The sequence below is a fragment of the Adiantum capillus-veneris genome, chromosome 30 (genome assembly GCF_014529385.1).
Source record: "Adiantum capillus-veneris isolate H3 chromosome 30, ASM1452938v2, whole genome shotgun sequence".
Classification (NCBI taxonomy): Eukaryota; Viridiplantae; Streptophyta; class Polypodiopsida; order Polypodiales; family Pteridaceae; genus Adiantum; species Adiantum capillus-veneris.
Genome location: NC_140960.1, coordinates 51,425,262 through 51,448,916, shown reverse-complemented (window position 1 = coordinate 51,448,916; position 23,655 = coordinate 51,425,262).

Below are 23,655 nucleotides of genomic sequence, written 5' to 3'. Positions count from 1 at the left end.
CCAAGTCCTCAGCTCAAATCTTGCCTTTGCCTCATTTCCAGCATTGTTTGCTTGGCGCTCACAATTTATGGCCACACTCTCTCTGAGAAGATCCCTCCAAGCATTGATGTTGTAAATGGCCATAGCAGTCTCCCCATCTCGCTACTCATATTTTACGTGTGCAGCCAACAGGATAGCCTAGCGTGCTTCATATATAAGGTCTTCATGCTGGAAATGGAGATGAGGCAGCAGAAGTTCTCACGAAATCAACATGAATCAATTATTTTTTGTCTAAAGCCCATGAAGAAGAAGGATATGAAGCAGATGTTCACGAACCATGTAGCCATGAAGACAAAGGAGATCAAATCATGAAGGCCAAGAACAAAGGACTCAAGCATGAAGAAGAATCTACATGAATGACATCAATGGCCACCTAGTGAACCATAGAGATATGTGTCATATTGAACCTCCTATTATGTATCAGTGGACCATCACAAACCCTAGATGAATCACATTAGAGTACACATGTGACTAGTTCAAGGAGGCATTTGTTGGGATTTCGAAAGCCCTCTCACCTTGCATGATATGGGTAGCATGAGGCATAGCCAATGTCATGAGTGTGTCAACGCTTTGTAAGGCTTTTCCTTTCCATGTGAATCCCTCTCTATACAAATATCCTCCTCTATATAGTCCATGATGTGAGCCAAAGGAAAAGATCTAACCTAAGTCGCCCAAAATCGCAAAATCTCTACTTTGTAAGTGCATATTTATATGGCTTTGCACATATTAAGAAAATCTCTCTTTCATTGTGTACAGCGTGCTCATTTCTTCTATGTCTCTCTCTCTCTCTCCATATCTTCGTATTGCCTTCACCCACACCTTTGCTTCAACTTCTTAATGTATTGATATATGGAGACATAGTTAGCAGAAGGTAGTCCTAAGACCATGAATCAATTGAAGTCTCCTAGGGGAACTAGTATCTTGCTCCAAGATTTCCATCTTCGATTGAGATTTTTCTAAAATTCTTCATCCATCTCATGCATGCCAACTTCCATTTGCAACAGAGAAGAAGCAAAGAGGCTCTCATTGTAGAAAAGGGGTGATGTTCTCTAGCTAAGAAGACCTTAGCATTCCTTGTCTTCCAAATTGACCCATAAAAGATTGTTATTGTTATATGCCAACATAGAATGTCCAAACCCCCTCGCATTCTCCAAGAAGAATCTCCTTCCATGTGAAGGGGCTAGGATGCCTTGTGAAGAACTTCTTACAGAGCTTTATTGGATGGGTAAGAGAAAAAAACGGTGTGTAATTGTTGTAGGTTGCACGTGTTTTGAGTTCCTTCACCTAAGCCCATCCATAGGCCTTGATTGTTAACCAAATTGCTTTATGAATATCCAAAATACCAAAAACCCCTTGCTCTCTAGGAAGTGTAGAAGTGTGCTAAGCAACCTTGGGGATTCTTCAAGTCATTTGATCCTCCTCAAAGAAAACATCTTGTTATTGAGAAGACATGTGCAGGCGATACTGGGTCATACTAGGTCAAATCGACAACCTATTAATTAATTAGAACTGGAGATACTTTCTCCTACTGCTCTCAAAGTAAGTGATGTGCGTTCGCCCCTGTTCCTGCGCTCGTCCTCCCTTCTTCTCCTGGGCGTGCGGACATCCCCATCATGGTGAACTACGTCTCCCCTTCCTCTCGTCCCTAATGCAAACCCTTCTCCCGTGACCGTGATCTAGCCTCACAGAGAGAGAGAGAGAGAGAGAGAGAGACAGAGAGAGACTTCCTCCTCCATTGCCTCAAAGAGACCTGCGCCTCCATTGCCTGAGAGAGAGAGAGAGGGAGAGAGAGACCTGCGCCTACATTGCCTAAGAGAGAGACCTGCGCATCTCCCAAAGACCTGCATTCGTTAGCAACTCCACCTGCTCTCCATTGCGCCTGCTTCCCCTGCTCGCTCGACTGATTCGCACCCCGCCAAACCACATGAAAAAAATATCAAGCCCCGATCGCACATGGCATATTGCCTGCATTTCTTTTTCTCTCTCCTCCATGCGCGGCAACTCCCCGCTTTTTCACTTCCAAGCAATCCAAGGGATCTCCGAAGATGCCCCTTAATTCACCTGCTTAGCAAAATTGTAGGGACATGCTTGCTAAGCCTCCAACAAGAAACAAAGTAAAACATACAAGGAAGATAATAGTTGTGGCACAAAATTCCATTCTTTATTTTGGCCTTAAACTTGTCCACTAGCAGGTCCCATATCTTCTTGAAGGACTAATTGAATCCCATAGGGATTCTCAATAAGTTAAACACTTTCCTTAAGCAGATTTCTTGGCATCCAGAGTCTTTGATAGCTTTCAATACAACCTTCGACATAGTCAAGTATCTCGTCTTTGTGTGTGATCTGAGAGCCACTACCTACAGAAAAAGATATTTAGGCATTCCCAAAAGCATTGTATTGTACTCACTAGGGGGATTTTAGGGTCTGAAAAGGGACCTCTAAAGAAGTCCATGGCATCAAAATTAGGCTTTGGAAAACATGCGAACAAGATCCAAACTTTGCGGAAGATGGAGATTTAAATTGTAGTCATCAAGAGCTATCCGGTGATATATGGGTCGATAGGGTTCGGGTTGACGTTATTTGTCAAAATAGAATCTTTCATGTAGTGTTCGCCTCTAGCCACATCCAAACCCTATCAACCCATATGTCATGGATAGCTCTTAACGAGTTGAATCTCAATATTCAATTGCCACAAATTTTGCAGCTCGCTTGAATTTTTTACTAGACAATAATTTTTGAGGGGAGGTGATGACATGGACTTCCTTAGAGGGCCCTTTGGAAACCCAAAAAGTCCCCTTATGTTTCATCATTAATCAGGAGGTAGAAATTGCTATAGGCACAAGCTTTTGTTAGCACCTAGTAAATAAATTTCTCTAATCTTGCCTCATTTCATATCATGATCAACCCCAATGCACCTATAGCAGTGTTTGGGGAAAATGTGTCTCAGCTTAATATCATGCCGTTTTCAATTTCAAAAATGCTGGTTGAAGGCAAGGGGATAAGAAGAAATTCCGCCCCAAAATACAGAAAATTAGTGGAAAAACTTGAAAAATAAACCTAATTTTTAAAGATTTCCTCTTGGAAAATTCAAGAAAGGGAATTTTGTATGTTTGGAAAAATGATTTTTCCCGAACACTGAGTTGTAGGAAATAATAGTGGAGCGAGAGGACATCCGTGTTTGATAGATCTTCTAGAGTAAAAGAGTTAGTGAGTGCACCATTTATAGCAACGTCAGAAAAAGGAGGACACGGACTTGTACAAATGTATTTTCCCCAAACCCAAATCTTACAAGGACTAAACGATGAAATCCCTTTCTATATTGTCATATGCTTTATTAAAGTCCATCTTAAAAAAAATGAAATCTTGATTAGAGTCTTCATCATAATCCAAACTCTTCCATAGGGAGCTTCTAGCTTTCAGGATGAACCTGCCTTTTCTTTTAGTGAAGTTGGTGAATGTGCGTGCGTGCGTGAGAGAGAGGGCGGGGGGGGGGGGGGGTGTCTCCAAGAAAGACACTTAACACCAAGAGGTCTTAAATGAAGACCTTGTGATGGGATCCACACTAAAAGCTTCTTGGACAAGTCTCAAGATGAGTGAAGGGCTAGAAAAAAGGGTGCTTTGAGTAAGAGGGAGGTTCCAACTCAAGGATATCAAGTTGTGCTTGCATGAAAGTGGACCTTAGTGTGTATGCATCCACATTAACCTTGGGTAGCAATGGCCATTCAATGGCACCTTGAGCTTGAGCACTCAAAGATAGAAACACGCCAAGCCAAAATCATTGACTATAATATGTGTCAAGGGATTGCAAATAATAATAATCACATAAAACAAGCTAAAATCCACAAGATTTACAGTGGTGGCTCCTCCTACAGATAGCTTGCCTTTACTCTCACCTTTCCACCTATACCATTTCTTGACAAGCACATCTTAATGCCAAGAATGTTACCATATTAACATGAACATTGGTGGAGCCTCCTGCCCATAACTGCATTTGTGTCACTTTTCCATTTGAACCTAATGGCAATACATTAGGCTTACAAACTACCGGATCACATTTTACATTTTTACAAGTTACCCTTTATACTTAGGATTTGCATTGGCAATGCATGAGCGCAAATGGCTTCTAGAGCTAATTCTAATACAAATTAATAATCTACTCTCATCATTTGGCATTGCAACCACAATTTGAAACTTGTAGAGAGCATGTTTAACATTACATGGTGTCACATTGCAAAAATTACATGAGAACCATTTCTTGACACATGCTTTGGCAAACACCTTGGCATGGTAGTTCATCCACTTTGACCTCCAATCTAGCATTGCGGTCCAAACTTGTGTAGTGTGCCAAAATCAGTACACAATCCCTCCGTCTTGAAGGCACATATCCTCGTGTTCCATGGTACAAGAGGTTGTCCATACCAAGGATGATTGTTGTGAAGGTGTAGTAGAATTCCAATAGGAAGAGTTGTTTTCTTTGGTAGTCATGGCTTTGTGGTTGTAAAGATGTAGTAGAATTCCATTAGGAAGATTTTTTTTCTTTGGTTGTCATGACTTTGTAGTTGTCAACACAAAGTATTGAAGATGTTGGCAAAGCATTTGACAATTAGACTTTGTTTGGACTTAACTGCCAAAGAGACTTAATTTTGATGTGGTGTGTGTGTGTGTGTGTGTGTGTGTGAGAGAGAGAGAGAGAGAGAGAGAGAGAGAGAGAGGGTTTATTATGTACGGCCTTGGTTGTGTGTACAAGCACTCAGTTGGCCATGTTCAATGTTGTGGACCATAATGGCTTTTGCTGGCACTTTTGGTATGCCACAAATGACTGCGAAGAGTGAGATATTGACATTTTTACACACAACTATGTGCCTAGCTTGGTCGTAATATGTGTGATGGTGATGGAGTTTGTATGAAGTGAGGAGAGAGTAGTGGCAACCAAGTGTGAAAAAGACTCACTTACCAATAGCTTACGAATCATATTAATGTCAATCTGACCAAAGTTTGCAGACATAGGTGGGCGCCGATGGAGATGATTCGGGGAGAAGAAGATTCAGGATGTTGAATTGAGATCCATTATCAAGTGGATGTGAGGAGGCTATGATTTTATTGATATAGAATGTGAAAGGTAAAAAGGTTTCTGTAAAGAGAAAAGTAGGGCCCAAATACTCAAATAACCAAATTTTTTCCTTTTGTATAAGCACATGAATAGCCAATGTGTACTAGCCTTTAGAAGTAGATATGTCAATGATACTAGAGTACATATAGCTATAGAAGTGAATGGCTATACAATAGAAAAATGATAGCTTTGGATGTCACTTAGAGATCACGTTGGAAGATTTTTGTGATGGTCGATTGTTATCGTCATTGCTAGAAAGTAAGTGCATGGATGAAAAAATTAAATAACGTCTAATTCATATATCGAGTGTTGGGACATTTATATTCCTACGCAAAAAATGCATGAATAAAAATATGATGTGCTAATAGAGATGGTTGATGGGTGCTTCAAAAAGTAGGTGTAGCTATCAAACAATTTAGATAAGATTTACAAGCTACTAGCCCTTCAAGAAGGGTTTTTTTGTTGCGGCTTTGTGCTCTCATCTCAATGTATGCTTGGTGAGTGTAGGACTCTATCGCGCTCCACCTAACTCATAAATAGTAGATTTGAACTCTTTTCTAGCATTAGTGACACGCGTAAGTTGCTTGGCTCTTCTCGCTTAGGCGTAAACCCAGCATAAACCTATTAGATTTGACCCTTAGCACAATGTATCAGATGACTTGAGCTTTGGGACTACCCCAATGCTCCTTTGGTGACTCACTGCCCTACTCTTGACTATAAGGTGATCATGGGGATGTACGCCTGAGTCATGCTTTTGCACTCTTACTAGATGTAGACATTCGAGGAGGCATTCATGACAGGGTTCTTCAAGATCGACTCTTCAATTTTCAACCCCATGACCAAAAATCTGTTTGACTGCTATATAGCCTATCACAACACATTATGTAATAATCCTTTCAAAGAATTAGCAAACTGGAAATAGTCAAGGGTTGAGAAGTTCGACCTACTCACCCGAACATTGGAAAAGCGCACTCTAGATTACTAAAAATTCCCACATTCAGAATGACTCAAGAAGATGCCAAAGTAGAAACAAGGACAACATGAAGGCAATCTAGACGTAGACCAAGACAGTTTGCACAAGGACGTGCAAAGACTAGGAAGGGGGGAATGCTGGAGTCAAATCAGACGAGCGCCCTTCTAGTCGACCTCTTCATATTGAGACCTAAAATTTTGATGTACACTATTTTAAAAAATCTTTGTAATTATACGAGAGTCGCCTTGAGTCTGCCTGTGCTACATCCGAGTTGTGTAATTTATAAATGAGTCTGAGCCTTGTAAAGGTGGCCACTGCAAAGCAAGCCCTAGGTATAAAACTCATTTTTGTAAAGGGGGAAACGGAGACGTATCATTATCAAAAAAATTGAGTTTTGGAGCGTACGACTGAGAGTGGCTACTCTCTGTAATCAAAATATCTTGAGCTTTGGTAATCAGATTTTGATTCCAAAACTTGCAATGTGTTGCTTGTCTATTGTTCCTTCATTCAAGCATATTCATTGTCAATTCTGTTGTGGTTTATGACTACGCATTAGTTGGTTAAATCTGCTGAATTAAGTGCGTTCATGACTTTTTTTTAATGTTCTAACCATAAGAGAGTGCTCCTAGACCATAGAGCGACCTTTCTGGTATGTTTTCCTGCACTTTTCAGGACCTTGATCATAATGGATTGTGATTTGAGTACCTCATCGGATTGCTACCAAACTTGGTAGGTCAGTGCCCCTAAGTTTCTTAGACCTCCTCCCACAATTTTGTAACATTTGGAATTTCTTGAGCTGACAAAATGGTGTGATGACTGAATGTAGTGACATAGGACATATGCAGCTTGCAAGATCCAAGAGTGATAGATTTGTTGGTGCTAGAGATATTGTCATTCCATAGGTTCACTTCTTGAGGTTGATACCCTCAAAAAGTCTCCGTGCCCCATCCGAGCGCTTCCCTGAGTATTGACATTATGTTAGTGCCAAATAGCTATGCTACAAACATCCATGACACCGGCTAACAGCCATGAAAAATGTTGTGTCAATGTCAATATTGATGTCAAGACAGTGATGATACCGTGAAAAGTCGGGTGTCGATGCCGATTTCTACCCACTACATGGAAGTATCTTGCCCATGCAAAGATGCCAAAGTCATCGAAGCCAAAAATCGGTGTGTATGTGTGTGTGTGTGTGTGTGTGTGTGTGTGTGTGTGTGTGTGTGTGTGTGTGAGAGAGAGAGAGAGAGAGAGAGAGAGAGAGAGAGAGAGAGACAGGGACGAAACTGACGTTGTGCACATTGTTGCAAACAATGTGATCAGAATTAGGTCAAATGGACACTACCATTGCATCCAAAAAGTGCCAAAACTCCCAAAACGACTCAGTTGATGTGAGTCCATATGAGGAAATTATGGCCAAAAATGCATTTTTTTGAAAATGCACATGTAGAAACCTGTTTTTGCTAATCTTCCACATTTTGAGTTGAATTATCACAACAAAATGGTCCCAAATCTTTGCAAATCAGCTTTTAAATAAGATAATCACAAGTTGAAGGTCTCATCTCCACAATCCCATACATGGTTGCAAATTTCATGTTCCAAATCCTGTTTGTAAGCACACACTAATGCACTCCAATGTGAGTGCAATCGAAGGAAAAAACTTTGGCCACTCCTTTGTAAGCACTCAAAAATGGCTACAAATTAGCTCTGAATAGTGCACAAAGCTCTCTCAAGGATGAAGCTCTCTCATTGGTAATGAATTGTCTATGGTACCACTTGTGAGTGCCCGGCGCATGCAAAGTGTGAGGGAAAAGACGAGCAGACACACAATGTTGGTGGAGCTCAGCGTGAGGATTAGAATACCTCACTACTCCTTATTGATCTATATTACCAACGAATAGAGGTAAGGTTAGTACGATCAGTAAGATGAGTGTCCAACAGTTGGCCTAAATCCTAACAAAACTTGGGAATAGAGATATGATATGATTCCACATCAACAAGTCCTAGAGGCCCCTTACAAAATTTAGACACCCCACTTTGAGCCATGATGGTCCACCTCCCCACAAGGAGGGACATCAATCAAGGTAAAAGCCAAGAGCCAAAGAGAATCTACTAACCAAAATACTCGATTGAGAGCACACTAAAGGAAATTTCTCCAATTTTTAGTGCCAAAGACAATACTACAAGCTAGGAAACTTTGTAATGGAGAAAAGCACAAAGGGATACACAACCAATCCACAAAAGGCCACATCGCAAGTAAATGGATTTTGGAAGAACAAGGGCTAATAAATCCACAAGTTAGAGCTTTCCTTGTGCCATCTAAACCTTTAGATGCAAGCAAGACAATGAAAAGGCCTCGATCCTCTCATCAACCCAGACGAGGGTGCACAACAATGGCCTTGCATCTACACTTGCTTCTACAATGGCCTCCCACATTAACAAATATACAACAATATTGTAATGATGGACCCACAAGGACTGGCTAGCACACAATGGTAGCCATTCATCTCAGTCCATGCTAAGGGCCCTAATTCAAGGCACTTACAAGAATGGGTAGTTCCCCAAAGTCTCCTACATGCTCAAGCATACTAGATGGGCAATCAAGACTAGGTAGTGACTACAAAGTCCATCCATTAGGCATCTTAATTCAAGTCATCAATCTGCACTCCAAGAAGGAACCCAAGCGTGTGGTAGCTTGAAGAGGCTAGGTCAGCCACGTGAGAGGCCCTAGTGAACTTCAATATGGGTAAAGGAGAGTCAAGAAGAAATTAATGATAAGGTTGAAGTCATTGCCAATTCCATTGCCTCCCAACACATGATGTCAAACATAAAGATGGAATTTGGTGGCAACCAACCTTTTGTCCTAACCATTAGAAAGAGAGTAACTTAAAGCTTTGGTACATGGTAAGAGCTCTCTCATATAAATTCAAGTTGCCAAGATACAGAAAAGGAAAAGATGAATCTTTTGAAGGGGATCGGGGAGCACCATAGACGGAGAGTGAGAGAGAGAGAGAAGGAGACACACACACGATGTGGGTGGGGAGAATGTGAAGTGGCAGCTCCCCCTATACAGTATACTCACTGTAAGTATAGGGTAACAGTGGGCGGGCGCCCATGACCTGGGCGATCGGTCAAGGCACATAGGCCTTAACCCCAACAACCTCCCACTTAAAGGCCAATGTGCCTTTAAGCAAGATCTACTAGTGTACAACTAATAGAAGGTGAGATATTCTCTCAACCTATGCCCACTGACTCTCGATGAGCTAGTGCATCCGGCTCTACTGATAGACAAACATCCCGCTGCAAAAGCCACACAGAGCTAGCTCCAAGCTCTGCAAAGAGTCTACAAGAGCTCATGCACTCCTGCAAGTATCGGTCCAATACCTGCAAACCTCCCCTATGCTCTATGCTGAGATCAGTCATCGAACAACTAATCAACACTGCTGCAAATGCTCCCACTGCAGCTGCTATGTCGGGCCTCGAGATCAGCATCTCGTACATGAGGACATCGAACGTTGATGCAACCCTGGCAACCTCTGCCACCTCCAACTCAGAACTCAACTCATGGCAATCCTGTCCCCTATCATAGAGACCATGGCACTCTGACTCCAAGCTCTGGAGTGACTCCTCGTGCCCACCACATATCACATGTGTACCAAGAGTATCCATCTGTCCTGAATCTGCATCAAGCTCTGGCATAAGCATATCAAGAAATGACTCCACAATAGCCGACATCTCAGCATCCATGTGAGTCATCTCTGTCATCACCTCTGATGACTCATCTTGCTGTGACTCACTAGAGCTGTCCCGCTCTACCTGTGCATCCGTAGACGCAACTTGCACAACAAGGTCACTGCTCTGCATTCCATGCAAAGCATCCTGCAACCCACAAGCAAAAGAGACTCGCCTGTGTACCAAGAGTATCCATCTGTCCTGAATCTGCATCAAGCTCTGGCATAAGCATATCAAGAAATGACTCCACAATAGCCGACATCTCAGCATCCATGTGAGTCATCTCTGTCATCACCTCTGATGACTCATCCTGCTGTGACTCACTAGAGTTGTCCCGCTCTACCTGTGCATCCGTAGATGCAACTTGCACAACAAGGTCACTGCTCTGCATTCCATGCAAAGCATCCTGCAACCCACAAGCAAATGAGACTCGCCTGCTCTCTCGCTCTTTACCTGGCTGCATGATCACAGAGACAACACCATCTCTCCCGTGATCCACATGCAATGGGTAACCTGTACCACTCCTGGCACCTCTCGCAATCACTAGCGAACCCAAATGCATCACAAAATCTCGCTCTCGAAGCGAAATCTGACATCCACAATCTCTAAGCTGACCAATCGAGATCAAACTCACTGTCAAATCTGGTACATAGCGCACATGTCATAACAAGTAAGATGCACCACTCGATAATGACAATCTCACATCTCCTGCACTTGCTATTGCATGCACCAATCCATCGGTCAAACGTACACTGCCAAGCATCCCGCTAGAATAGCTACAAAATCATTCACGATGCGACGTGACATGAAACATAGCATCTGCGTCTAGCAACCACTGCGAAGGGAGTGCACTATCCACATGTATAGCATCTCGTGCATAGATCGAGGTAAAAGTGACATCCCCGTCACTAGTATACTCCGACACTACATCTGCCTCAACTGTCAAAGCAACTGAGTCCATGGCATCACTACATACATCTCTGAGACTGCCATGTCTCCCACGATGTCGCATACGACAAAAACAGCGCCGTCTAACGTGTCCAGAATGACCACAATACCAACATATCACCTGTCGGCGTACTCGTGAATGTACATGTCTCACACAAGTCCTTGATGACTCAGATCTATCATACATATCATGTAATCTGCGCCAAAGTGCTCTCGAAGTAGTCTCATACATAACAAGAGCATATACAGATTTCACAAGGTGCAAAGAGAGCGTAGATAGTGCCACCTCCTCTAGCTCCTGCCACTGATCGTCAGACATGTTTGAAGGTCTACCTACATCACCACTCAATGGTTGATGCAACCCTCGCTGTGTCAGTGCATCAAGCATACAATCTCTCCATGCCGCAAAGTCTGACCCATCAAACACGCGCATCTGTAAGAGGTCACAATCTGATCGATCACCTGTCTCTGCCATGAGCACAAGTAGCAAGCTAGATAGCAAAACCACCTCACCAACAACACCTGGAAACTGTCTACAAATATGGCCAGAAACACAATGTAAAACCTGTGAGACACGCTCCAAAATAGAGCTCCCGCAATGTCAATACAAGCGTCGCCTGCTCTAGTATCACACTGCAATCTGTGAGCTAATCACCAAGCCCACACTATGCGTTATCAATGCATACACACGCACAAGTCTCCCACCTGCAGAGAACACCGCACGCAAATGCCGAGTGCAACCCGCAACCCGCAATCTCTACCTAGATCACATAAATGATACGCATAAAACTCCTGGGAAAATTTCGCCAAAGTTTCAACGCACAATGGCTATCAACACAAAATAACCATTGTCCTGCAAGCTCAATACAATGAGCAATCAATGCGCATCAAACTACACTCAACATACATGCATAAGCTCTGCAAAACTATGGCAAACAATGCTCGAGATCACAAGACTCTCCCACCCGAGAGCAAACCACTGTCTCAAGCAAAGAAAGATACACAACTCCTCACTCTTGCGAGAGTGGATACAAAAACACAAAACTGTGTCCAAACTGACAAAACCTGTCAAAGTGAGAGTAAACACTCGATCACAAACTATGGCGAGAATCTGAGAAATATCCTACAGAATTTCCCCTGAAAATTGAGCAAAAAACTCAAGTACAATCTCTACCATAAACCATAACACTACTCAATGCCAATGAGTAGAAATGCCAAAATGGCTCCACATTTTCACATACAATGGCAATCCGCACTCAATGTACATCAACGGAGTGACCGCGCATAAGCAAGCGCCAAAAGATTTGCAATCCGGAAACTTGATCAATGCGAAAACAATGCTCTCAAGAGAGCTCACCGGCACTTGAAAGTGCTCGCCAAAATGCATGTATAATGGGTATCAACCATCCGCCATAACCATATGCAAACCATCCACAAAGACCATGAATCCAAGCACAAAATCACTGCCAAAGTATCCTCTGAAAACCAGTGAAAGAAGCTCCACCTATGTGCTCCAAAAAACTGCGTCTCTAAAGAGACCGCCTCGGTGGTGTGTAAACGCCTCCGTACTTCATTGCCCAAGTCTACCAAAAAACCCTCAAACCACAAGCTTAACACAAGCTGCAATTGCATCTTCAGCTCAGAATTTATGCACTCAATTTCAAGCATCTTCCGTGCTTCCAAAAGTGCATCAAACTCGCACACAATGCGACAGCAGAAAATCTGGAATTTCTGTATACAGTCAGTCTGATCTGAATATCAGCGAAACGGTGAGGAATTTGCAAAAAGTTTTTTTTGCAAAGTTGTAGATCACGTCGAAACGGATGGGCATGGAGGACAGAATTCTCAGATCTGCATTCTACAAGGAGAAAAACGAATCTGAAAACAGTGTTGCTGCGCACACAGTTTTAGGGCAGCACCTTCACTTACACACAATCTTCCACACTCCTTTCTGAGCTTCCACAAGAGCATACATCACTCTCAACTGAGCTCACAAGCTCCCATTGCATTCTCACAAAGCTTCCAAGCTTTCTTAATCTCTCTACCGTCGAGAGAGAGCGAGTGAGCTATCGCCTCGAAGCTCTCAAAGCTGTCGTGCTCTCCGCGGTCACCATAGCTCTGATACCAATTGAAGGGGATCGGGGAGCACCACAGACGGAGAGTGTGAGAGAGAGAAGGAGACACACACACAGATATGGGTGAGGAGACTGTGAAGTGGCAGCTCCCCCTATACAATATACTCATTATAAGTATAGGGTAACAGTGGGCGGGCGCCCATGACCTGGGCGACCGGTCAAGGCACATAGGCCTTAACCACAACATCTTTGTTTCCAGGTTCTAGTACAAGCCTCTGGTGCCTTCCAGGAACACTTGCCAAGGGTGTTCCATTGACTCAATGTCTTCAAATGTGGTGATGCAAGTTATGATCATTTTTGCAATCTTCACCAGCATTTGACATGTCTTTGCTTTTGCAACTTTGGTCTCTTCCAAATCCAATTCTCGGAGGTTATTGATAGCAATTTGACATTGAAATTGCATCTTGATATGCTCTAGATGTTCATCAATGTCAAAAGGGTGGATGAGTCTATTTCCATCCTTGATAATTGTCCTTGTGCAAGGAGACACTGGTCTTCTTTCTAAAGTATCCAGTATGCTAGAGGTGCCCGCTTCCAGATCTTTAACCTTTGGCACTTCCCTAGTCTTCTCCTGCTCTTGCTTTGATTTGTTGGGGGAGTCGGCTTCATCTTTTCCGGCTCTTCCACCTTTTCCTTAACTTCGATAGTGGGTTTCACCCACAGCAATTGCTCAAGCTTTGTCTCTTGCTTTCCTATCTAGTTAGTGGATTCTTGAGAAGGAGGAGGGGTGGTTGGCTAGGTGGGGAGGGGTGGCACATTTTCAATTTGAATTTCTAAAGGTTTCACACTTGTCTCCTCCCTTGGTAGTTCTTCTTCATCCTTGTCCTTGTTCTGAGACTGAGAGGGGTCGTTTTGATGATTCAACATCGATTTTTTGCCTCTTTGACTTTTCTTGTGCTCGTTGTGTAGCTTTTGGCTTAAGCTCATTGTGGATGCATTGTCTCATGGTGCCAGCAAGCTCCACATTAGGTGTGTTCGTCCTCCTCTTGCACTTCTTTATCTTTCAAATCGCTCTGCCTTTCATTGCTCCAATGGTTTATCTTGACCACCATTGCCTTCATCATCTGCATTTGCTTCTCCTTGGCTACCTTCTTTCATAGTTCTTCTCTTTGCATCCGAGATTCTTCCATGGATCTTTGTGTCTGAGAGATAGGGACTTTTCTCTCTATTCCACTGACTTTCGTTTGACCTGCACGTGATGGAGAGTATACTCTTCCTTCTCTTTTTTGTCTTCTTCATCCTCAGATGTTTGGAATTTTGAAGGTGTGTCCCTATTTCTTGGTTTGACTTCCCTGCTGAGGTGGACATTTGGCTCCGTTTCTCCACTATCAAATGTTTTTCTTCGAGAACTTTTCCCTCTTGATTTCTTTGCTTTTGGACCCATTGAGGGTCCCGCCACTTGTCTAATTGCATGCTTTGATTTATGCAAGAGGTCGAGTTGTGACTCAGCTTGTGGCAGCTGGTCTATCATAAGTGCTTGGTAGGTGATTCTTGTTAGCATCGGCCCTCCATTCATGTAATTTTTTTTCTTTTTGCTGCCTTTGAGGTTGGATTTAACTAGATTTTCAAGTGTGTAAGTTCCCAGGTCATAAAAATTCATTCTTTGCTCTGAAAGCCCTACGGACATCACCACTGCAATGTGCAGGTTTGGCTTAGTGTACCTTGGTGGCTTTTGGACCATAAAATACTGGGATATGAGTCATAGTGGCAACTCCATCTCTGAGTACACCAAGTCCTTGTAAGTAAACTTGTGCCCTTACTGCTTGATGAATGCTTTGTCAGTATCTATGGCTTTGGTCTCGAGCAGCAAGTTAATGATTTCTAGGTGATAAATGTAGTGCTTGGTTGATTAGGCCGGAGATGACCCATAAATTCACTACTTCTCCCTCTTTGTCTATCAAAGTAGCCTCTCCATTGTACTGAATTAAGGACATGAGTTCACGTGCTCTCTGAAAGTTGGTCCCCATGGATGTAGTCAGAAGAAATTGTCCACGTGCAGACACATGGATCCTTCAACAATTTCCTATTGCTGATGCAATGTCCAAAGCTCCCTGGGAAAGATGGTATGTTGGAATTAGGGTTGCAGGAAAACACACACAGCTTGGAGAAGACGAAGGAAGCTCAAGGCACACAACAGAGAGTGTATTACTTAGTGTGTAATGGAAAGAAGGATAGCCCTAGAATGATGGGCATATATACAATGCACGGGGGAAAAAAACCTCCTAGTGAGGAAAAAAATGCCCCAACAGTCCTAAGTGTGTTCACACACATCACTGCCACATGTATATGGTAACAAATTGTAATGTCTATTGCCCGCAGAGGAGCAATAAGCATTACGGGAATGATTACCCGCACAATGTCTTACATTATTCAAACAACATAACACAGGAAGACAGAACATAAGACAGATTATAACAAATCGAACACTGCCTTCCTCATTGATGTATATCAGGTCACAGAGTACAAGAGAGACGATGTATTTGATAACATGAACATTAGTAGTATAACCAAAGACAAGTATGCCCGCCCATATACAACCGCTGCTCCAGCGCAGATCGGGAACAATGCAGACCCCCATCCTGTCTTATGATATCCCATGAATAACTGCCCCAAAGCCGCATGACTCCTAGTCCGCAGTGTCTAGACCTCCGCAGGACCACACTGTGCGGCTTATGTCGTAACACCTAGCACGGACGGTGGATTGCGCGAACCCACACCTTAGCCCCTCCGGTTTGAATGTTCCGATTGTTGTTCTTTGACCTGCTCTCATGAGGAAGAAATGTCAATGTAGCCAAATCCTTGAAAATCTTCACGATGAGCCCGATACACCTCGGCCAAGAGATGTGGATCTATCTCAGTGTGCTCTCGCCAAGGATCCCTTGGAATAAATTGTGTTGGCAAAGAAATAGACTGAGGCGCCTGTGGCAAAGGAGCAAGAGGCGTATGCAGAGGATAATATCGAGACAGGTATCTATTTAGTGCATGCCAAAAAGGAGGACATGGTGGAAGACTGAGGGAGAAGGAATGAGCCCAAGTCTCCACCCAAACACCCAAAAACATAACTTGCGCCGTCCTTACAAAGGTGATGTATCACTCGCTGCAAACGAGAGACATGAGCCTGGGCCTCAACACAATTTTCTGTAGCTTGCACCCAATCAGTAATATCAAAACCTTCTAGAACAACATTCTTACCTCCGTCAGTATTCGATGGCTTAGGTTGCCTCATCACAACCTGCTGAGTTGGTTGCTACGCTATCACCTCAGCAGTCAGCCTTGTTCTCCAACTTTGTAGTTGATTCTCCAAAAAAATGTGGAGGTCCTACTGCATCTCCACTGCTAAGGCATCCAAATCATTCATGCTGATCATCACATCACCAGGATGAGATGCTAAATAAGTGGCAAGGCTATTCTGCATTCGCAATTGTAGCAATTCATCTTGAATAGAAGCCACAAACGTAGAATTAGCCCCCCTGAGTGCCTGTATTTCTTCAGTTTGCCACCGAGCTACCGTAGTTAATTCCACTTTTGATTCATTAAATTGGCAATGCTAGCCTGCAAAGCCATTACTTGCGTTTCCAGCTCTATGACTCGTGCCTCGGTTGTGGGAGCTGGACAGGCCGCATGAATAGACTCCGCAAGATGCTACAAAAAAATGCCGCACGCCTGGAGTTGGTCAGAGGGATCTGCGGCCGTCGCCTCCCAGGGCAAAACTGCGGGAAGGGTGCCTTCCGTCGAAGCAGCTGTGTGAGTGATTCCATAAATACCTGGTTGCGAGGAAGTGTCTGCATCCGTAGAGCCAATCCCAGCCGGAGTAGAGGTTGCCGCCCTTTCCTACATTTTGCGTCTCCAGCGCGCAACAACGGAATCCTCCGGCACTGTGGATGTCGAAGCAGAAGGTGGTGTGGAAAACAAGTTTTCCTCCCGACCTCGCTTCCGGTTCAATGTTCCTGCAGTGGCCATCTCCTGTGCACTAGGGGCTACCCCTGCAGTCGATGTTCCAGGCATATCCACAATATGAGTAGGGGTTTGAGTCACCCGAACATCTGGCACTTCCTGACTCTGAGTTTGTGGCAGGGGTGTTGCAGTACCCCGATACTACAAATCTATCATCTTCAAAATGACATAGAGGGTGCAGGGTGAGAGGAAAAACTTCTCTCAATGGAAACACCAACGTCAGTAGCTGGCAAACTTTCGTGTTTATTGGGGTATTTCACCCCATCTGTGCTACCACCCTTTGGCACTCTGCAAGCAACCTCTCTCTGACAATCAATGCCCACGCAACTGAGAAAAACATTTGTGCTTTGGTCGAGATTGTGTATGTTTTGGTTTGCAGCCAAATTGCCTCAAGAAACCATCGATAGGCATCCCTTATCGCTGTATCTGTAAGCCCTGAAAGCTTGTACTCTCCTTTAACTTTCAAGCTAAACTCCTGTTCAGCCTCTGCAGCAGGGATCACATGTGATGCTCGCACAACACCATCACTGGGCAAACAGTAGCATCTAGAAATTTGCTCTGCTGTCAGCTAAATTTGCTGGTTGTTAATCTGCACCATGTCCCCAGTAGCGAGTTGCTCGATCAACACTGTGGCCTGCGGGTGGACAAGTATTCCTTGCCAATGCAAGTTGGCAAAAACTCGCAAGCGCAAATCTTGCAGCCAAGCATCCACTCTGCGAAGTGCTAGCTGTTGCACTGGAGTGAATGGGATGCATTGCAGCAGAGAAGCCGTCATGGTGGCGAAGAGACACAGAAGCAGCGAGAAATGAGGTAGGAGCACCTTGCGAGCGTGATGCAAAAAACGTGAGGTTAGTATGAAGTATTGACTGCATGCACTAAACCCCTCACAAATAGTTCTCAAAATAGGGCATGCCACGGTGTTGCAATCATCATTGCCCTTTTCTCGCTTTCCAAGATTGCATGCAAAAGAATAAGGTAGCTTCCGGCTCTTGTACCACAGCAAAGGGACACTGAATCGAGGTAGGTGAAAAATAATGACGTAATTGAAATCCATTCACCGGCACAAAAATCACCTTCCCCCGCAAATCCGCCAAGTAAAAAGAAGTGGGCCCGCATGCTTTAAAAATCCAGAATGGTCCCGAACATCGTAATTTTAGCTTCCCAGGCATCTTTCCAAGACGAGAATTAAATACCAGGACCAACTGTCCCCGAAAAAATTGACGTGCTTTAGGGAGATCCAGCCATTTCTTCCACTTGGACTGCAGATCTTGCAACACTGCAAAACTGTACAATCGCTCTTCATCTAGTTCCTGCAAAACATCCAAACGATAAATTACGGAATCTTCTGGAAGAAGCTTATCCGCAATCAGCATCCGCAAACTCGGAACCACATGCTCCACTAGGGTAATTCCGTCCATACCAAATGCCAACTTGAAAGGAGTCAATCCTGTTGCCACTTTATAAGCTGTCCGATAAGCCCATAATGCTAAAGGAATTTTCACATCCCAATCCGTTCTATGCATATTCACTAACTTTGTTAGAATACAAACCAATTGCTTATTAGTTGATTCGGCCTGCCCATTCGCCTGAGGGTAATATGGAAAAGATTTGTTATGCAATACAAAGTAAAACCGTAGCATTCTCTCCGTCACCTTATTCAAAAAATGGTTACCCCGATCACTAAGCAGCTCAATAGGGCAGCCATATCTGGAAAAAACATCCTTATATAAACACCCAGCCACAAAAACTGCAGTATTATCTTTCAAAGGCCATGCCTCCACCCATTTGGTAGCATAATCTGTGGCTGTCAAAATATACTTATTACCCGTGTGAGCTGCCACTGGTTTAAAAGGTCCAATAAAATCCAATCCCCACTTTTGAAAAGGTTCCAAAGTCAATACCGGCTGAAAAGGCATTCTGGACATTTTAGTGGGTTGTCCCAACCGTTGACACACATTACACTATTGCACATAACTTCTCGCATCTTGAAACAATGTAGGCCACCATAATCCTGATTGTAAACTTTCCTAGCCGTGATCAAGGCTGCAAAATGGCCCCCTGCAATGCCGGTATGGACTTCCTCCAAAACCGCTTCTTGTTCTTGTGGTAGAACACATCTGAGCAAGACCTCCACAACCGTGTAATAATAGAGATTCCCCATGATAATCTCAAAATTCCTGCTTCGGATAGCCATCCGTTTCCTTTGATGACTGGACAAGAATGAAGGCATTTCTCCACTGTCGAGAAAATGAAACATCTCCTCATACCAAGTCCATGGAATGCTGGGGATGACCCTTGGTTGTTGCGTAACTGTAATATCATCCGCAACAGCTCCAGTTAAAAACAGAGACGCATCCGGAAATTCATCAGCGACCCCCGTTGGTGGCTCACCGGAATCTAACCTGGATAGGTAGTCAGCCACCGCATGCTGGGCTCTTGGACGATGTATGACCTCAAAATCAAATTCCTACAATAAGAGAACCCATCTGGCCAATCTGCTTGTCAAGTTCTGTTGGCGCACCAGCTATATAAAAGAGCTGAGTGATCCACATGAAAGAAAAATCGATGGCCCAACAGATAATGTCGGAATTTTTTCACTGAATAAATCATCCCTAAACATTCTCTTTCTGTCACTGAATAATTCATTTCTGCGGATGATATTCTTCTACTAGCGTAATAGACAGGTCGGAATCACCCTTGACTTTGTTCTTGCATCATCACACTGCAAATGGCCCGGTTCGAAGCATCCACGAATACATGAAAATCCCGACCCCAATCTGGAGGAATCACAATCGAAGCTTTGGACAACTGAAGTTTTAATCTCCGAAAAGCCAAATCACATTCCTTCGTCCACCTTCCACTTCTAATTGCAAATGCACATTTGAGAGGATTTAAACTGAATTTTACCTCTCGACATTTCATAAAACATAGCCGTAATTGTTTCAAATGCTCCAGCTGTGCTCCAAAAACACTGAGATCATCCAAAAAAACCCGCATAAAATCTGTCGAATAAGGACCAAAAATTTGAAACATATCCCTTTGAAAAGTTGAGGGTGCATTCCTTAATCCGAACCACATCACTGTGCATGCAAAAACGCCCCATGCTGTGATAAAAGCTGTTTTCGGCTGATCACGCAACACCATTCTAATTTGGTTATATCCACTAAACCCATCCAGAAAAGTATACATCTCATGCCCTGCCACATAATCCAAAATAGAATCCAAAAATGGAAGAGGAAAAGGATCCGGAACTATAGCTGCATTCAGCTTTTGATAATCTACACAAATTCGAATTTGCTTGTTTTTCTTCAGTACCACCACAATGGGAGAAATCCACTCGAGATTATCAATAGGGGTAATAAAACCCACCTCCAAAAGATGATCAATTTCCACCTTAATTTGCTTTGCCACATTCGGATTCATCCTGTAAGAATGCTGCTTCACTGGCACCGTATCTGGTTTTAGGTTAATAGTATGATAAAACTTTGGATCCAATCCTTTTATATCCGCATATTCCCATGCGAAAACATCTTTAAATTCTGTCAGTAAGCCAATCAAGTCTCCTCACCTCAAGCTGCTTATTAATATAAATGGGTTGAGACTCTGCTTGTTCCCCTAGAAAGACCTGCTCCAATTCATCTTCCTTCACTCGTGTAATTTTTCCCATCTGCGCTTCAAACGCACGTTCCTGCTTAATAATATCCTCCAATGATTCGGGACTAGGCCAAGCTTTCTGCTACACCACTGTCTTGGGTGAAATTCCTGTAGCTCCGAGAGATTTTCCTTCTGGAATCATAGAAATGTTGGCGAGGTACAAAGAAACTAAATCCGGGTTAGCCTTCAGAAATTGCTCCTCTTCATCTTCTTCTAATCCTTCTACCATATTTATTGTTTCTGCTATCACAGGCCATGCTGCCTGAACGGGTTGCCTACATGTTCCCAACATCACCCGAACTTTCCTGCAACCCTTTTTAACTGTAAGCATATTTGCCTCCCAATTGTGCTTTACCTTGGCTTGTCTTAACCATGGTCTCCCCAAAATAATGTGATAATCCTGACTATGATCCTCAATATTCAAAACTACTAAAGAAACAGCAAAAGATAGGCCAGCTACATCCAGGACAATGCCCCGAAGTAATCCTACTGGCTCCACCCTTCTTTGATCTGCCATGCGGACTACAAAGGGTGAGGGTTCCCAATCACTGAGTCCAAAATGCTCACAAGCTGCTTGAGTAATAATATTTACTCCCGCTCCTTCATCTAATAGTACCTTGCCGATGTATGTACCGTGATATCTGACTGAAAGCTCCGGAATGTGGGTATCCAAGATCCTATTTGGTGGCAATGGGGCTGACTCGTCCCCCTTGCCTTCAGCTATTGCAATGTCCACTTCCCTCAGCTCTTTGGACTTCTGGCTTAGCAAGGCATTATGAAAATTCAGAACCAATTTCAGTAGTGAACCCAAAGGTACTTGTATTGGCGAATTGAGGACCTCTTTCCAAACTGAATTCCAATCATCCCCTTCCCTAGTATCATCCTTGTTTCTGTCTTTCCCTTCGTTTGTTTCCAGACCAACGGTCGATGGTCCTGATGATTTCACTGGTGGTGCTGACTGTGGCATTCAGGTCACAGTCCTTTTCCGTACTTCTTCTTGAGTCGTCCAATCTGGAAGCTTACCATTGGTTGTTGGAACCACATTTTTACCAGATCGCGTGATTAGTGAAACCACCGGATTTGTCTCCTCCAACCCTTCAATCTAGACCATAGCCACACTAGGCTGTTTTCTTGTAGCACGTTCCTGCTTCTCTCGATCATATTCCATGGCTTCTGAACACTCTGATCGCCAATGCCCATCCCTTAAACGGAAAAGGCAGATTTTGGGTCGATTAGGATCTCGACCACCTCTCCCGCGACCTCGACCCCCTCCTTGACCCCGTCCCCCTGCTTGTCCTTGAAAGGGTGCTTTTGATGTATGAGCATGAGCCATCGCCATCGCAGGCTCTTGTCCCTGCCCTGACTGTGGTGGGTGCCATGTAGAAGAATCCCAACTCCTACAACCCCGACCATTGAAATAGCATTCCACTATATTGTGAGTGTTGACTGTGCAGATCGCACACCATTTCTGATTCATTGCACACTCTTGAGCAGTGTCATAAAATCTAATATCTAACCAACCCAAATGATTTTCTCATATTAAATTGATCACTTAATGTGGGAGAATAAACGGGAACAAGTGTTAAGATATAGATATGTGCTTATAGATCTATCTCAACACGGGGCCAATAGTAAAGGGGCCCAAATGGGAGATGGTCTATCAAGAGCAAGGCTAACCAATGGAGCATAAGACCTTAGGGTTAGCTTCATTGAAGACCTCCAATAATGTGTGTAAAAGTCCTTTGACCTTAGGTAAGCTAGGGCTGAGCTTGAGGTGGGAACCCGGCCCAAGCTCGAGGTGTTTGTCCTGCTTGAGGTGCTTGACTTACTCCATGCTTGAGGTGCTTGACTTACTCCATGCTTGAGGTGCTTGACTTGCCGCTTGATTAAGGTGCTTGAGGTGCCTTGACATGCTTGCCTGAGATGCTTGTGAGAATACCCCCTAGTCCAAGTGCTTTGTCATGCTTGATGACTAAGGTGCTTGAGCTCCTAAAGTCAAAAGCATCCCTACAAGAGGGGGGGCGAGCCCTTTTCCTAGGGATTAGAGAGAGAACACACACTCACACTCACAAGGGAAGCCCCAGCTTGAAGAGGCAGCAAGGACACATGTCAGGTCCCTACCCATGTTACCTTCATGTGTTGCTTGAAGCCTATTGGCTAGGCTTCAAAGGGGTCCAATGATAAATTACTTGAATTATCTAATTGTTTTTGCATTTATCAAGTCCTATCTCTCAAAGGGGAAAGGGGGACACTTGTCCCAAGGCTATCCCTGTTGCTTGTAATGGCTTCTGCTTGTGATTGGCTAGGCCTGGAGGGGTCCAATGAGCTTCAAGCATGAGCTACAAGGGGGGGTCGACCCAAGCAAGCTAGGGGGGTGCTTAGGGGGTATACTCACCCACACACACTCACAAGCACTCTCATTGTGTACTATGCAAAGTGCAAGAGCTCCCTCTCCTTCTCCAAGCAAGTAGAGGTTGAGAGCCTACACCAACACTCTTGGCTATGGAGTGCAAATCCAACCAAGAGCCATGCTTCAATGCTTAAGCTTGCCATATCCTTCTTCTTCATTACTATGCTATTATGTATGCTAGCAACAAGAGTATGATAAGTGAGGAACTAATTCTTTCTCCTACGAAATGTTTCTTTCTTCCTCTTCCCTACCCTCATTCCCTGCTAGCTCTCTCCACCTTCGAAGGTGTTTGAGGTCTTGGGACTGAGGCTTGGGATAGTTAAAGCTTTCTTCAAGTTTATGTTATGTTTGTGATGCATGAAGCCTTCCATCTTCATGGCATCACCTAGGTCACAAGGAACACAAAGACTGTATTGTAACAAGTCTCTCTTTATGGGAGAAATCATAATACAAATGCCTATTGGAGGGGGGACCGGCTCCACATAAATCCGGTTCTCAATTGTTGTCATGTTCTCTAAACTCTCTCTCTTGCAAAAGTATTGTCTATGCCAAGTTAACTAATTGCTATGATTATGTTGCTATCTTCAATTATGTCAACCCGCTATGATCACAAAATCATTTCTTGAAAGTACTCTCATTAAATTCCGCTACTCTCAAATTGAATAGGCAAATTCCATTACAACCAGCATGTCCCAGATTTCGG